This window comes from Cherax quadricarinatus, chromosome 14 (genome assembly GCF_038502225.1).
Source record: "Cherax quadricarinatus isolate ZL_2023a chromosome 14, ASM3850222v1, whole genome shotgun sequence".
Classification (NCBI taxonomy): Eukaryota; Metazoa; Arthropoda; class Malacostraca; order Decapoda; family Parastacidae; genus Cherax; species Cherax quadricarinatus.
Genome location: NC_091305.1, coordinates 30,800,048 through 30,817,176, shown reverse-complemented (window position 1 = coordinate 30,817,176; position 17,129 = coordinate 30,800,048). Strand labels below are relative to the sequence as shown.

The following is a 17,129-nucleotide window of genomic DNA, read 5'->3' as shown; positions in this document are numbered from 1 at the left end:
TTGCAACAAGACTAGTCCCAGAGCTAAGAGGTATGTCCTACGAGGAGAGGTTAAGGGAAATCAACCTGACGACACTGGAGGACAGGAGAGATAGGGGGGACATGATAACGACATACAAAATACTGAGAGGAATTGACAAGGTGGACAAAGACAGGATGTTCCAGAGATTGGACACAGTAACAAGGGGACACAGTTGGAAGCTGAAGACACAGATGAATCACAGGGATGTTAGGAAGTATTTCTTCAGCCACAGAGTAGTCAGTAAGTGGAATAGTTTGGGAAGCGATGTAGTGGAGGCAGGATCCATACATAGCTTTAAGCAGAGGTATGATAAAGCTCACGGCTCAGGGAGAGTGACCTAGTAGCGATCAGTGAAGAGGCGGGGCCAGGAGCTCGGACTCGACCCCCGCAACCTCAACTAGGTGAGTACACACACTCATGCACACACACACACTCATACTCACACACACACACACACACACACACACACACACACACACACACACACACACACACACACTCATACACATACACAAACACACACACACACACACACACACACACACACACACACACACACACACACACACACACACACACACACACATGCACATATGTGGTAATGCTTTATTTACAGCTATATCATTGTATGTACCATATTATTAACACATACAAGAAGTCTCTGAATGTATTTGTAGTAAGGTGTGTATCGTATTAAGTAGTAGTAATCTGGGTTATTCAAAGTTTATTCTCTATAAGGATTACAATGCTGAGTTTACAGAAATTTGGTTATTGTTTGGTTTACATGTAGTAAAATTGTGATTACAGAGTGTACCACTAGAACGCTTAGCATGGCTAGGCATTTCGGGCATACTTAGTTTTATTCTTAATTGTAAAATATTACAAATTATGAGGTAAGTTGGTATTATGGCTAAGTGACTAAATACTAGTTTATGAGTTTAGCAATGTGAATGCTTTTGTTTTGGCACAGTATATAGTTTCAGTATTGGAGTATCACAGGATTCATTATTTTAAGACTGAGATTAATATTTCTGTTTATGGTCAAATGAGTGAGCGAGTGTAAGTGTGAACCACCAGGTGGTATTCGTGTAGTTAGTTGACGGGGTGTATCAGGGAGATAAGATGTTTTCTAATGGTAGTTTTGAAGGTGATGAATGTGTCTGCAGTTCTAGAGTTCTCAGGTAGGGTATTCCAGATTTTAGGGCCTTTGACATACATTGAATTTTTGTAAAGGTTTAGTCGGACACGGGGAATGTCGTAGAGATGTTTGTGTCTGGTGTTATGCCTGTGGGTTCTGTCACAACTATCAAGAAAGCGTTTTAGGTCAAGGTTGATATTAGAGTTTAAGGCCCTGTAGATATAGATTGCACAGTAGTAAGTGTGGATGTACTGAACTGGGAGTAAGTTTAGATCTTTGAAGAGTGGGGGGGTGTGCTGCCAGGGATGGGATTTAGTGATTATTCTTACTGCAGCTTTTTGTTGGGTTATTATTGGCTTTAGGTGTGTTGCTGCAGTTGATCCCCAAGCACAAATAGCATAGGTGAGGTATGGATAAATAAGTGAGTGGTATAGTGTGAGAAGGGCATTTTGCGGCACGTAGTATCGTATCTTGGAGAGGATCCCAACCGTTTTGGATACTTTTTTGGCTATATGCTGGATATGGGTGCTGAAATTCAGGTTGTTGTCAAGGTATAAGCCTAGGAATTTTCCCCCATTATTTCTGGTAATTAGAGTGTTGTCAATCTTAATGTTAATTTGTGCATCTCCTGCTCTGCTACCAAACATAATATAGTAAGTTTTGTCAGTGTTAAGCGTAAGTTTATTGGCTGTCATCCAAGTCGATATTTTAATCAGCTCCTCATTCACAATGGTGTTGAGGGTGGCAAGATTAGGGTGAGAGATGACATAAGTCGTGTCATCAGCAAAGAGAATGGGTTTCAGGTGTTGGGATACGTTTGGAAGGTCATTGATGTATATGAGGAAGAGCAGGGGACCAAGGACACTTCCCTGCGGAACTCCAGTATCAAGTGGCCGTGTTGCTGATGCTGTGTCTTTAATGGTGACGTACTGATACCTATTAGTAATGTAAGATTTGAAATAAGCAAGCGCATGGCCTCTTATACCGTAGTGGTCAAGTTTGTGGAGTAGGATTTGGTGGTTTACTGTGTCAAAAGCTTTTCTTAGGTCAATAAAAATTCCTAGTGGATATTCCTTATTTTCCAATGCTGTGTAAAGCAGATCTAGCATTTTTATGATTGCATCATTAGTGCTTTTATTTTTCCTGAATCCAAACTGGCAGGGGTTGAGTATGTTTTGAGCCGTTATAAATGAATACAGTCTCTTGTACACGAGTTTCTCAAAGATTTTGGATAGCAATGGTAAGTTAGATATTGGCCTATAGTTGTTTAAGTCTGTAGGGTCACCACCTTTATGTATTGGTGTAACCCTTGCCATCTTGAGTAGTTTCGGGAAGGTGCTAGTCTCTATTGACTTGTTAAAAAGTAATGAAATAGCATGCGAAAGGACATGGGCCGCTCGCTTGTACAGTAATGGTGGGACATGAGACAGATTCCCCGAGTTATTTTTAAGTGACTTTATGATCCCAATGACTTCCGTGGGCTCAGTTGGTGCAAGATAGAAGGAATTAGGGAAATTACCATCTAGGTAGTCCCCGGCATGGGCATTGGTATGTGGGATTTTACTGGCGAGATTAGATCCTATGTTTGAGAAGAAGTCGTTTATCTTGTTAGCTGTGTCAGTGGGATGTAGTGGTGTTTCATTAGGTTTAGTTAGGACAATATTCTTGGTTTTTCTCAGTTTGTGGGTCCCTAGAATCTGAGAGAGTGTTTTCCAGGTCTTTTTTATATCTCCTCTAGTGTCTGTGAATCTACTGGAGTAGTATAGTTGTTTGGCTTTTTTTATTACTTTGGTGAGAGCTGATGAATAGTGTTTAAGAGTATCTTTGTGTATTAAGCCCTGTCTATATTGCTTTTCATATTGGTGTTTCTTGTCTATGGATTTCAGAATGGTGCTGGTTAGCCATGGGCAACCAAGCCGTTTGTTTGTGATCTGTTTTGTTTTTATAGGACAATGTTTGTTGTATAGTCTAAGTAATTTGTTAAGAAAGATGTCTGTCCAGTCATCAATACCATTGGCCTTGGAGAATTCTGTAGGCCAATCAACAGTCTCTAGGTCAGCTGTGAACTTCCTTACTGAGGCCTCGTCATGGAGTCTAAATGAGACTTTGTTGTATTCAAGTGGTGGTTTACTAATGTTTGTCAGGAGGAAGGTAGGGTAGTGGTCTGTAGTGCTATCTGTGATTATCCCTGATTTAAGGGGGGCTAGTATATTGGTCCATATGTGGTCTATTATGGTTGCACTTGTCTCAGTGAGCCTGGTTGGTTTAGTTATTGTTGGTATGAGAAGTGTGTTGTTCATATTGTTGATGAAATCAGTTACAGGCTGATCATCTAGTAAGCCAAGGTTGATGTTGAAGTCTCCAGCTAAGAGAAGGTGGTGCTTATTCATTTGTCTGTTTGTTATTAGTGACTTTAATTTCTCACTGAAATTTGGGATGTTTGTGTGAGGTATCCGGTAAATGGCACCGATTGTTATAGGCGTCTTAAGGTTTTTTACAGTAAAATTAGCAAAAATGTATTCCCCATATTCATCACTAAAGCAAGTGGTGCTAAGACAAGATAATTGGTTAGAGTAATAGATTGCAATACCACCCCCAACTTGGTTTGTTCTGCAGTTGTGAATTGCTGTGTATCCTGGTAGAGGGTAGATATCTATTGTGTCCTGCTTAAGCCAGGTCTCAGTAAGAATAATGCAGGAGAAGGGTGTCTTTAGTGATTCAAGGAGTGCTAGGAGGTCATCATAGTGTTTGCTTAAGGACCTGATGTTGTAGTTAAGTACTGATAGACTTTTAGCATTGTTTAGGATAGTGGTGGCTTGTGATGCTGTGTAATAAAGGCAGTTACTTTCCAATAGGTTTTGATTGGGTGTCAGATTATGGAGGTTTAGATCAGGGTCAACGTGATCAATCATCTTCTAGGTTTAGAATTATGGTTATTTATATCCTGAGTTGTGTGTTGAGTTCTACTACTGATATCTGTAGTGGTTGGAAGTTTGGACAAGTATATAGCTAGAGTATTTTGGTCATGTAGGGTATAGTCACTACTACACATAATGAAGTTGATGTTGTCTGTGTGTTGTGCTGGAATGAACTAAAGTACAACTAGGTATAAACTAGTAATATAAAAATACAAATTAAAAATAGAACAAGACTCTCACTTGTAATTGCACTAAGGTCTAATAATGACTTTTGTGGAGTCTATGTTTTGAGCTAGAGTGAGCTAAAGTACAATAGGTTTAATCTAATAATATAAAAGTACAAATTAAAAATAGCACTAGTCTCTCACTAGTAATTGCACTATGGTCTAATATAGTGAAATTGGTATTGACTATGTCTTGAGGTAGAATGAGCTATGGTACAACTGAATTTAATCTAATAATATAAAAATACAAATTAAAAGTAGCACCAGTCTCTCACTAGTAATTGCACTATGGTCTAATATAGTGAATTTGGTATTGACTATGTATTGAGCTAGAATAGTACAACAACTTTAGTCTAATAATATAAAAATACAAATTACAAATAGCACCAGTCTCTCACTAGTAATTGCACTATGGTCTAGTATAGTGAATTTGGTATTGACTATGTATTGAGCTAGAAAGAGCTATAGTACAACTAACTTTAGTCTAATAATATAAAAATACAAATTACAAATAGCACCAGTCTCTCACTAGTAATTGCACTATGGTCTAGTATAGTGAATTTGGTATTGACTATGTATTGAGCTAGAATGAGCTAGAGTAAAACTGTGATTAATCTAATAATATAATAAAGGAACAAGACTCTCAATTGTAATTGCACTAAGGTCTTATATAAGTTGTTTACAAGAATTAGAGTATAATTAGATTTAAATTGACAGGATAAAATACACAAATTAAGGTAGCAAGATAATAATAAAAAAAAGAATTGATAAAAATAAAAATGGCAATGACTTGGTTATAATATGCTAGTAAGATGGTAGACAGGATGATATAAAAGTTGTAGTTGAAAATACTAGGTTAAAAAAGTATGGAATAAAAATGATCAGTAAAAGAAGTTTACAATAAGTTTGATCAATATAGTTTAAAGTAAAATTGGGCAATAATAGGGATTTAGAATAAAATTGGGCAATTGAGTATTTTATAAAGTGAGGTAGAATTATTGAAGACAAGTTATGGTTAGTTTATAAAAAAATAAGATGGAACAGTGATGTGGTAAGTTGTAAAAAAGGAGATAGATTCTGTAGATATTTAATACAATTAAGACTATGAGGTAGAATGGTCGTTGAGTACAACAATGATAATTAAAAGTAGTTGGAGTATTAGAATTTTAGGGGGGCACAAATTTATGACAATATAACACTAACGGTGGACTATGGGTATTATCTGCACTTTACTCTGATTCTGTTAGTCCAGCCTCACTTAGGAATGTTTTAAGGTCATGTTCTGTGGAGATGAAGTATCTCTTTCCAGTGGGCTGTTTCCTAACTGCTATTTTTCCATCCCTCACAAAGCACTGGTGGATTTTTTGGGCATAGCGCAGTTTTCTTAGCCGATAAAGAAGGTTTTGTCTCGTTTTGGTAAGGCACTCATTGACGTAAACATCAGTTTTCATAGAAATAGATGTTTTTAGTAGGTTGTTTCTTTGTAAGCTAGTTTGGAATTTTAACAGCACTGTTTTTTTACCTGCATGATAGCCCATCAGTTTGCAATCCTTTAATTCATCACTACGTATGTTAAGGCGAAGGTGGTCCTTGATAAGCTGCAGGGTGGTCTCCATGCAGGTCTCTTGGGTGACTGTGGGTGGGAGATGTTTGCTGTTAACTACAACAGCGTCAGATAGCTGCTGTTGGTCATTATGGTCTTGGAAGTTGGTTATGACATTGGCAAGTTGTTGGTCCACTCTTGATCTTTCCTCTGTAATGTTGGTAGTAAGTAGGGTGACTTGGTCTTTTAAAGTGTTGATGGTGTCTAGGGACCGGGTGTGGGTGTTGCTTTGTTGTTCTAGAGTGTCTAGTTTATGTTCTAGAGCAGTGATCTTGTTGAGGTAATCTGCATTGCTAGCCTTTAGTTCCTGCATTTCCTGAGTTAGTTTGGTGATCGTTTGGTTCTGAATCATAAGGAGTTTAGCTATTTCTGGGTCGGTGATCTTCTTGACATCAAATACTGGGAAGGAGTTATCTTGGACTGTAGCGGCGGCCATGTTTGTTGTCATCTGTCGTGTGTTGTGGTGATGTCGGTGGGTGATGAGGGTTGTGTCCTGGCTGGCAGTACCACAAGTTTTCCTCGTGTTTTTACTGCTCTCACCTTTGATGTTAGGAGTCCTTAGCTGGTTACTGGATCTTCTTTTATTGTTCTGACCCTTGTCCATTGGCTGTGGCTTCGGGTGAATAGTAGGCGATGGGTGTTGGGTGAATGTTGTGGAGTATCACTTCAGTGGCAGCGGGGTAGGAGTTGCTAGAACGAGTCCTATTAGTTGGTAATTTGTGAACTTTTGGGTGATTTCTGCAGTTGCTTTATATCATTCTGGGTATCCACACATGTTAGTGTTATGCGGGTCTTGATTAGGTCATCACTGGGCTGCTGGGAACCTCAGGTAGAAGTAAAAATAGAGGACAAGGTTCCTGTTGCCGCTGCCGCTGCCGCTGCTCGAATGGGGGTAATAAGCTGCTCCGACCTCCATCAGACACTCATCACTTTAAAAAATGGGTCAGTATCATAATCTTTGGATACCCTTTCTACATGGACCCATCCCATCTGACTCTCAGTGAGCATATCATCAAGCCTAAAAGACTTAAAGGAAAATCCCAAATTATTACCAGTTGGGTAGGTCCTGTGCCCCTCCCCCGGAATATCTGGGTGCATGGTTTACGTTTCCTAAACATCGAAGTGTACCTACCCCTTAAATGTAGGTGTTACAAATGCCAGCACTATGGTCATGTTGCAGTAGACTGTGGAATACTACATTCTTGGTGTGGTAAGTGTGCTGGGAAACATTCCACTAGAGAATGCACAGTAGGCCTTGACAGCCAAAAATTTAAGTGTATTAACTGTAAAGAAGTTGGGGTTACAGTTTCCCGCAAGGACTGCAGTCAGAACCCAAACAACCTTCGATGTAAACCTGATAACAGTCCTTTAATGGTAACTGAGGATGAGGCCATCCAGTCTACCACAGCCAGATCCGAGACTGAACCTCTGCAAAGTGTGCAAGAACCCCACCTCACTGCAAAGGATTCTGGCGATACCAGAATGCCATCACACACACCAGCTGTGGAGGAGCTGCTGTATAGCCCTTGTGGCTTAGCGCTTCTTTTTGATTATAATAATAATAATGTGGAGGAGCTAGCCATCCCTGTTAACACATGTGGAACTACTGGTCTGCCACTACTGATACCTATGGCTACACCTGAATATGAGGATGAGCTTGTCATTTTTCCCAATACACACAACTACAACAGTCAGACGGACACCACACAGGTAACCCCCCTGGAAATTGGAAATGAGTCAGATGCACAGGACCTACCTGCAATGAATGATGAAACAGACTTGCCACAGGCACCATCAGAGAACACTAATGTAACCATGGTACCCGTTAAGGTGATAGGTGTTAAAGAAAGCACTAACTCAGAAGTACCATCCTCCGGAGAGGCATTGGACTCGCCTGACCTTCCTCATATTATAACAAATTTCCAGAAAAAAATTGAGCATCTTGAACAGATCCTGACAAGTTTAATAAATATATGTAATCAGGATGATGCTCTTGAGGATGGTGATGATGTCAAAAGTGCAGCAATTTCCGTTCAGCTTCCAGCAATTTGTAAGAAAGAAGCCCTTGACTCTTACCTTCAAGACTTGCTTTTTAACTGGCCGTCAAAATGCCGAAAAATGTTTAAAAAAAAAAGGTCCTGAAGATAAAGACGTACAAACTATGCTATTTGCTCTTAAGTGCCTGCACACTGTAGGCACTTAATAGTTTTACCATCTTATGAGCAAGAGATTGTAATAACTCACTACAATGGATACATTACAAATCTTTTCATGGAACATTGCTTCCATCAGGAAGCGGTTGCCTGACTTACATCATATTAGTGCAACCAAGAATATTGATGTCATCTGTTTGCAGGAATGTAGATTGAAAGATGGAGCACCTCCACAAAACTTGCCTGGATATGCAGCTTATAACCAAAGGTCAACCAACTGTTGTGTGATGTATGTCAGAAAGAACTTGCCACATTCACTCCTTTCCTTGCATAGTCGAGTTAACATGCAGTATCATGGTGTCAAAGTATATGCAGGAGATTTTTCCATAAACATTTTTAATCTCTATGCCCCAGCGAACCAGCTTCGACCTGATGCTTTACCAGATCGCATCAATAGTGAACCTACCATCATTCTTGGAGATTTTAATGCCAGACATAAGAATATTGGTGGGTCTATAACAAACACCAATGGAACTAAACTAGTGAAATTGCTAAATGAGCATGATAATGTTCGAATTGTGGGTACTACTGAGCCTACTCACATATATGGTGGCATACTAGATCTGTGTCTTGGATTTAATACATCATATACGATGCATGACTCTGTCATAGTTGATGATCTTCTATCTGATCACTTCCCAAGACTAACAACTGTCAATCTTGATCACATCTCCAGCAATCAAGGAGCTAAATACAGAAGGAGGAAACTTATTCTCAAACCAGAACACAGAGACAACTTTATTAACCACTTGGATCAATGGTATAAGAATTACGAGCCCATTGGCACACAAAAATTTAATGATGATTTAATTACCACTATTGAGAGTGTTCTCACAGATCAAGTGGGCAGGAATAGGAAACAAAGACCCTCCACTACTATAAATAACAATAAAAACCAATGTAAATACTATAATGATCCACAGCTACGTAATCTAACACATGCAGCTAGGAGGATTGGTAAAGCATACCGTGAATGTAGAACCCCAGACCTGCTCAGAACGTTCCAAGCTGCACTAACAAATGCAAGGAATAGAAAGCAAGAACTTAGGCAACAGGAATGGGAACAGTTTGTTAGTGGATTAAATAGGTCCACCCCTTTAAGTTTGGCTTGGAAAGGTGTAAATAAAATAACCAGGAAAAAGACTGGCAATGTTGCTCATCCCTTTCCTCTTGGAAAAGCAAATGACCTCATAAATGACTGGTCCAAAACATCCAGGCATGAAAACCTTCCATCTCATATTAGAAAAAATTTAGAGAGTACTTCTGAAGAAATGTTGAAACTGATTAATTTTATGAGCCAAAATATTGATGAGAGTGATTGCCTCTTTACCGAGTATGAATTAGATAATGCATTAACTAAAGGTCGATCAACTGCTCCTGGAGAGGATGGTATAACCTATGATATTCTCAGAACTCTAAGGCACGTGCCTGATAACCCTTTGTTGGCACTGTATAATCTCAGTTACATTGAGGGCGTTCTTCCTACTTCCTGGACCAATAGTCTCATTGTGCCTATCCCTAAACCCCAACAGCCTGATACATTTAGGCCGATCTCCTTAACTAGTTGTCTTTGTAAAACTTTTAAAAGAATGATACTTAACAGACTGTACTACAGAATCAGACACCAACTTTCCCCCTACCTCTATGGGTTCATGAAAGGTAAAAGTGTGCAGAACTGTATTTCCACCTTTCTCGCTGCACACACCTCTACTAGTTTTACCACTTTCCTTGATCTAAAATCTGCATTTGATATTGCGAACAGAACCGTTATACTACATGAACTAGCCAAAATGAATATTGGTGGTAGCTTACTCTGCTGGATAATAGGATACCTGTCAAATAGAGTATCATCTGTCCTTTACCAAGGCTTCAGAAGTGATTCTAAAGAAATGTCTTTAGGTACACCGCAGGGAGGAGTTCTTAGTCCCATGCTATTTAATATTCTGATTAATGCTCTCCTAAATGCTCTACCTGCCTCACCTAAACATATAGCTATAAGCTATGCTGATGATATCATGATCCATACAACAGGGCATAAGAAGATGAATACCATTCTTAATGAAGTTCAAGCAATTTGTAATCGACTAGGCCTCATAATATCTTCCTCTAAAACAAAGATATTAACAAGCAAACGACATCCCCCACCCATCTATTTACAGGGTGAAATCATTAGCTACGTTAAAACTTAGATATCTTGGTGTAGATGTACCCTTTAACAAATCCACTATACCACAACTAAACAAGAAATGCAAAGCTAGGCTAAATGCTCTCAAAGCTGTTGCTGCCTACAACCCCAACTATGGTGCTAATGTGAGAATCGTAAGAATGATGTACATAGCCTATGTTAGATCCTTAATTGATTATGCTGCTCCCATGTTGATATTAGCTAGAGAAAGTTCTCTCCGACCCTTGGAGTTAATGCAAAATGAAGCTCTCAGGATTATTCTTGGCTGTCCCAGATCTACAAAAGTTCTTAACATGAGGAAAGAGCTTGGTATTTCTAGTATCAGTGATAGGATTATTGAGATTAACACTGTACTCGGTATTAGAATGTTGAGAAACGAACCAGACACTGTCACAATGAACCTTACCAAGTGTCTAGAGGTAAATACACACAGATCTAAATGGATTGTGAAAACGTGCAATTACATCAAGTTTTATAACCTGCATGAACTGTATCACTGTAGGCAACAAGAGCATTTTACCCCTCCGTGGAAGATGTGCATTTAATATCACATACCTACAAGTCCCTCCCAAGAAGCTCATTGCTAGTAATCCTTTCCTTAAATCTCTTGTTAGAGCAACTGCTCAAGAAGAAATTTCTCACCTAGCTGGTAGTAATAAGTTATCACAAGTTATATACACTGATGGATCTAAACAGGAGTCTTCTGGCAGGGCTGCATCTGCTCTTGTTGCCACCTCCCTTGTTAAAAACGATAATAAATTTGTTGAGTTAGGCATAAGAATTAACAATTGGGCGTCTACACTGCAAACTGAATTGTTTGCAATCCTAATGGCGCTAAAGCTAACCTATGACACTAAACTTGACTCTATCATCATTACTGATTCTATGTCATCATTGAAGGCTCTTGACTCATATAATGACTCCAACAACATGCTCATTGGAGAAGCCAGGTATAGATACTCAAAAATTAGGGACAAAGGAATTAATGTACAATTGCTATGGATCCCATCACACATTGGATTACTCCTTCATGATAAAGTTGATATGTTAGCCAAGAAGAGTACCCAGAAGGAGAAAGTAAAATATAACTTTGGTATAACTGTGTCTAGCATTAGGAATAATATTAGGAGAGAAGTAAATAATGAAAATGATTGTTATAGGAATGCAGTTAGAAGCCTGAGTAGATCTATAACCCACTATGAAAACATGAACGTAGATAAGTATGTTTATGGAGCAACTTGCAATGTGAACAGACTGACTGATGTTGTAGTGGCCAGGCTTAGGCTTGGTTACAAGTACTTCTGGCAGTTTGGGAGACACACAGATGATGATCAAACTAAATGTAAATTATGTGATCAGGCATATGGTCACTGTCTTGAACACTATGTGCTTAATTGTCCACTTATTGAAGAATACAGAGACAGACAGTATAATAACCTATGTGACATGTCAAGATATCTTATTAATGAAAATAAGATACCAGATATACTAAGCAAATTTCCTAAATTTGCTTGTAACAGATAAGTGAACTATAGATATGTAGATATAAATCCATATGTATTCCTGTTAACCCTTTGGGGCCTAGTTCCTGGGCCTTTTGTGTATCCATACGCTCTTGCGCTACCGTCCACAGGATGGATATGGGGTGCACAATAAACTAGCCACTTCGGTGGCAAAATCTATATCTAGTGAATATGAGGTCCAGCATATTTTCTAGTCTTGTAGGCTCTAATATTTGCTGGTTTATGATGAATTTGGTGCAGAGATTTAATAGTTCGCGTGTGTGTGAATTTTCATCTGAGCTGCCTCCTGGGGTGATCTCTGCTAAAACAATGTTTGCTATACTCCTCCATTTTAGGTGTCTCAAGTTGAAATTTCCTAGTAGTAAGATGTTTGGGGCAGGAGTTGAGAGATTTGCCAGACAGTGGAATTGCTTGGAAATTGCGTCTTGTATACAACCACAATGACAAGGTTTTGTTTTTCAATCTTTACCACCAAAACTTCAACTACATCATCAGAGATGTTTAGTAGTTCTGAGCAAATGAGCGACTCTGTGATGTATAGGCCAACCCCCCTCCTATTGGCTGTTTAGTCTGTCACATCTGAATAGGGACCCATATTTCGTTGTCATAATGATCATTTATGTGAGTCTCTGTGAATGCTGCAAACATTGCATTTGACTCCGTGAGCAGTCTCTTGTTGTAAGGAATTTTGTTGTTTTTGACGGCTTTTAACCCTGTATGTTTGCAAAGACAGATGTTGTTATATTGGTGGAATTTAGGGGATTTTATTTGCTGGCTCTAATATCTGTTGTTCTGGAGTGAAGGCCAACGTCCGTGCCTCTGCTCCAGAATTGTTTTCAGTTGGTGTAGAATTATTGTCGTTTCTTGCCAGTCTTTTTTCCCTCCTGGCCCTAAAAAAGCTCTGTTCCTGGAGGGGTTGTGGCTCCCCCATTTGTTTCCCATAATCTGTCTGGTCTGAGTCTTGTCACCCTTAGGTGATGGGCCTGGGAGTATGCATTGTAGCATTTTCTTTCATGAATTGATGAGTGACACATTTCTGGGTGAAATAAATTACAGGAGGGGAAGTTGCACTCTCCTGTTGTCATATGGGTGCGGCATTTTTTGGGGTGGTCAAAGGTGCATGTCTCACCTGTTTTACCAGATATACCATGCCTGCAGATACCCAAGGCATAGTATTTGCATAGATTGGATTTCCGTTTGCTAGGATGCATTGTAGCTGTTTTTGCTGCTGATGCATTTTTTTTGTTTGTTTCCTCCTTATCTATCACCCTGTATGGACATCAGTGCTTCTACCAGGTTTTGCTGGTAATGTGTCGACACTATTTCCTGTGGCATTATCCCCTTTTGTTCCATCTCCAGCAGTATCTCTATTTTGTACCTCTGTGAACTGAATAGCATCTTTACTTGTTTCATCACCAGGCCCAGTGTCTCCTTTTGGTTCACTGTCCTCCAGGACAGCACTAGCACCCTCAGGAGCACTATCCTCCAGGACAACACTAGCACCCTCAGGACTGTCCTCCAGGACAACACTAGCACCCTCAGGAGCACTGAGGGTGCTAATGTTCAATATATTTATGGATGGCGATGTAAGAGAAGTGAATGCTTGGGTGTTGGCAAGAGGTGCGGGGCTAAAAGATAAAGAATCTGACACAAAGTGGGAGTTAGTCACAGGTGCTCTTTGCTCATAACACTGTGCTTTTGGGAGATTCTGAAGAGAAGTTGCAGAGGTTGGTGGATGAGTTTGATAGGGTATGTAAAAGAAGAAAATTGAAAGTGAATAGTGGACCCCCAGTTATCGGCCGGTTCTGTTATCGGCCAACTCGGTTATTGGCCGTTTTTTCAGTGCCCGGTTATCGGCCGTTAATTTGGTTATTGGCCATTTGGGACGCGTCCATCTGCCGGCTGGGGCTGCTCATACTTCCAAACATTTTGCTTGTTTTCCATTGTTTTTGCAGTCCAACTGTGAAATAAGTAACCATGGCTCCAAAGAAAGTTCCTGTGGTAAAGAAAGTGAGAAACACCATGGAATTTAAGCGTGAAGTGATAGAAAATCCCAGAGTGTTCAAGAAAAACAATGTCATGAAGAATAGATTGTGTGTAATGTGGAAAGCTAATCATAAGGCATGGGTCACAAGGCAAATTTTCAAAGAGTGGGTTAATGATGTGTTTGGCCCAAGTGTGAAAAAATATCTCCTGGAAAATTAATTGCCACTCAAGTGCCTCCTGGTACTGGACAATGCTCCTGCACATCCTCCAGACTTAGAAGACCAAGTGTTTAGGGACTTCAATTTTATAAAAGTGAAGTTCTTGCCTCCTAACACCACTCCTCTCCTCCAGCCCATGGACCAGCAGGTCATTTCTAACTTCAAAAAACTCGACACAAAAGCAGTGTTTCAAAAGTGCTTTGAAGTGACCTCGGACATTCAGTTGACCCTAAGAAAGTTCTGGAGGAATCACTTCACTATCCTCTATTGCCTTATAGGTAAGGCTTGGGAGGAAGTGACTTCCAGGACTTTGAACTCTGCTTGGAGAAAACTGTGGCCAGATTGTATCCAAGAGAGGGATTTTGAAGGGTTTGAGGCTGACCCTGACCCTACCGACCCTGTGGACTCTATTGTGGCACTGGGGAAGTCCCTGAGGTTGGAGGTGAGTGGCGAGGATGTGGAAGAGTTGGTGGAGGACCACAGGGAAGAGCTAACCTCTGAAGAGCTGCAAGAGCTTCAGCTTGAACAGCAACAGACTGCAGCTGAGGAACTTGCTTCAGAGGAGGAGAAAGAGGGAGTGAAGGAGGTACCTTCTTCAGAGATTAAAGAGGTGTGTGCAATGTGGACTAGAGTGCAAGCTTTTGTAGAGAAACACCACCCTGACAAAACTGAAACAAGCCATATCTGCAACATGTTTAGTGACAAAACCCTGTCCCACTTCAGGAAAATCTTAAAGAGACACCAGAAACAGAGCACTCGGGACAGTTATTTTGTGAGACAGGGTTCCAGTGACTCTCAAGCTGGTCCTAGGGGCATTAAAAGACAAAGAAGGGAAGTAACCCCAGAGAAGGCTTTGCTACCTAAAGTCTTTGTGGAGGGGGATTCCACTTCCAAACACTAACTCCTCCCTCTTTTCTCTTCCCTATCTTCCAGAAGCCAGCATTAGCCTTCAATAAAGGTATGTATGTAATACTTACATAATTGTTAAAAAATTATTTTTTTTGTGAATACTTTTGTCTGGAATGGATTAATTGTATTTCCATTAATTCTTATGGGAAATATTAAATCGGGTTTTGGCCATTTCGGTTATCAGCCGACCTTCTGGAACGGATTATGGCCGATAACCAGGGGTCCCCTTCTGGAACAGATTACAGCCGATAACCAGGGGTCCTCTGCATAGGAAAGAGTAATGTGATGAGGATAACAAAAAAATTAAGTAATGAAAGACTGGATATCAGATTGGAGGGAGAGAGTATGGAGGAGGTGAATGTATTCAGATATTTAAGAGTGGACGTGTCAGCAGATGGGTCTACGAAAGATGAGGTGAATCATAGAATTGATGAGGGGAAAAAGGTGAGTACAGTGGACCCCCGAGTTTCGGCAGCCTCGACTTTCATGAAATTCGACCTTCGGCGAGTTCTTTTGGAAAAATTTGGCCTCGAATTTCGTGAAAAAACTTGTGTTTCGGCGACCGTCCGGTACCCATCCGCCCGCCACCGCTCACACAAAGCCAGTCTGCCACGCCATTCATGCTCAGTGTGCCATTGTTTACCAACACGTGACCATCACCCTGTGGGTTCATACAGTACATTTCATAATAATCCATTGTTTTTTGTGCTTGCAACTGCTAAATAAGTCATCATGGACCTAAGGAAAGCTAGTGCAAGCCCTTTGGTAAATATAGTGAGTGACGGTGATGTGGAAGAGATGGTGGAGGACCACAGGGAAGAGTTAACCACTGACAAACTGCAAGAGCTTCAACTGGAACTGCATCAGACCACAGCCGAAGAACTTGCTTCAGAGGAGGAGGAACAGGGAGTGGATGAGGTGCCTTCTTTAGTGATTAAGGACATGTGTGGAATGTGGAATGAGTTGCAAAGTTTTGTTGAAAAGTATCACCCTGACCAAGCTGAAACAAGCCATATCTGCAACATGTACAATGACAGTGTTGTGTCCCACTTCAGGGAAATCTTAAAGAAACACCAGAGAAAGACCTCTCTGGATAGATATTTTGTGCACCAGGGGTCCAGTGACTCTCAGGTTGTTCCCAGTGGCATTAAAAGAAGAAGGGAAGTAACCCCAGATAAGGACTTGCTACCTAAAGACCTAATGGAAGGAGATTCTCCTTCCAAATAATAGTGTACACCTTCCTCCTGTCACCTCCTTCCATCTTCCATCCACCCAGAAGTCTTCAGTAAAGTTAAGTGTAATGTTATTATTATTTATTTTAAATGCATGTACTTGATTTCTGATTGTTTTCATTATGTAAATCTTTATTTAATTTGAAAAAAAATATTCTATTTTAATATTTTTGGGTGTTTGGAACGGATTAATTTTATTTCCATTATTTCTTATGGGGAAAATGGTTTCGAGTTTCATGAATTTCGACTTCCGGCGGGCTCTCTGGAACGGATTAATCATGAAACTCGGGGTCCACTGTATATGGTTATTATATTCATGTGAAATACTAAACCTGTAGGGGTTATATGGTGCCTGGAGGAATCAGAAACAACCACGTTTGATTCAAGGAAAGGGAGTTCAGGTCCAATTCCCTGAATCAAGAGCCCCTCACCAGCATCAAGGAACCCTCTTTGCAGGGGTATGCATATGGTATTACCTTACATAATAATGTTTGGAAGAATGAAAAACTTGAATTACTATGAGTAACTGTCTGTATAACCTCTGTTAGACCAGTATAGTACTAGACTCTGAGTTAGATTTGCCAAGCATGGGCACAGATTTATGTTGAAATTACAGTGGACCCCCAAGTTTTGGCAGCCTCGACTTTCACAAAATTCGACCTTCGGCGAGTTCTTTTGGAAAAATTTGGCCTCGAGTTTCGTGAAAAAACTCGTGTTTCAGCGACCATCCGGTACCCGTCCGCCCATCACCGCGCACACAAAGCCAGTCTCCCACTCCATTCACACTCAGTGTGCCATTGTTTACCAACAAGTGACCATCACCCCACAGGTTCATACAATACATTTCATAATAATCCATTGTTTTTTTGTGCTTGCAACTGCTAAATAAGTCATCATGGACCCAAGGAAAGCTAGTGCAAGCCCTTTGGTAAATAAAGTGAGTGACGAGGATGTGGAAG

The 17,129-nt window shown here is 40.2% G+C and overlaps 1 long non-coding RNA gene across 1 annotated transcript in view; it reads left to right on the top strand.

Annotated features, from left to right (window-relative positions):
- The first annotated feature begins 745 nt into the window (after positions 1 to 745).
- Positions 746 to 17,129, top strand: part of LOC138852688 (uncharacterized) — a 56,504-nt gene continuing 40,120 nt past the window's right edge. The window contains exon 1 of the long non-coding RNA XR_011392008.1: positions 746 to 2,080. This is a non-coding gene — a long non-coding RNA (uncharacterized lncRNA). The remainder of the gene's footprint in view (positions 2,081 to 17,129) is intronic.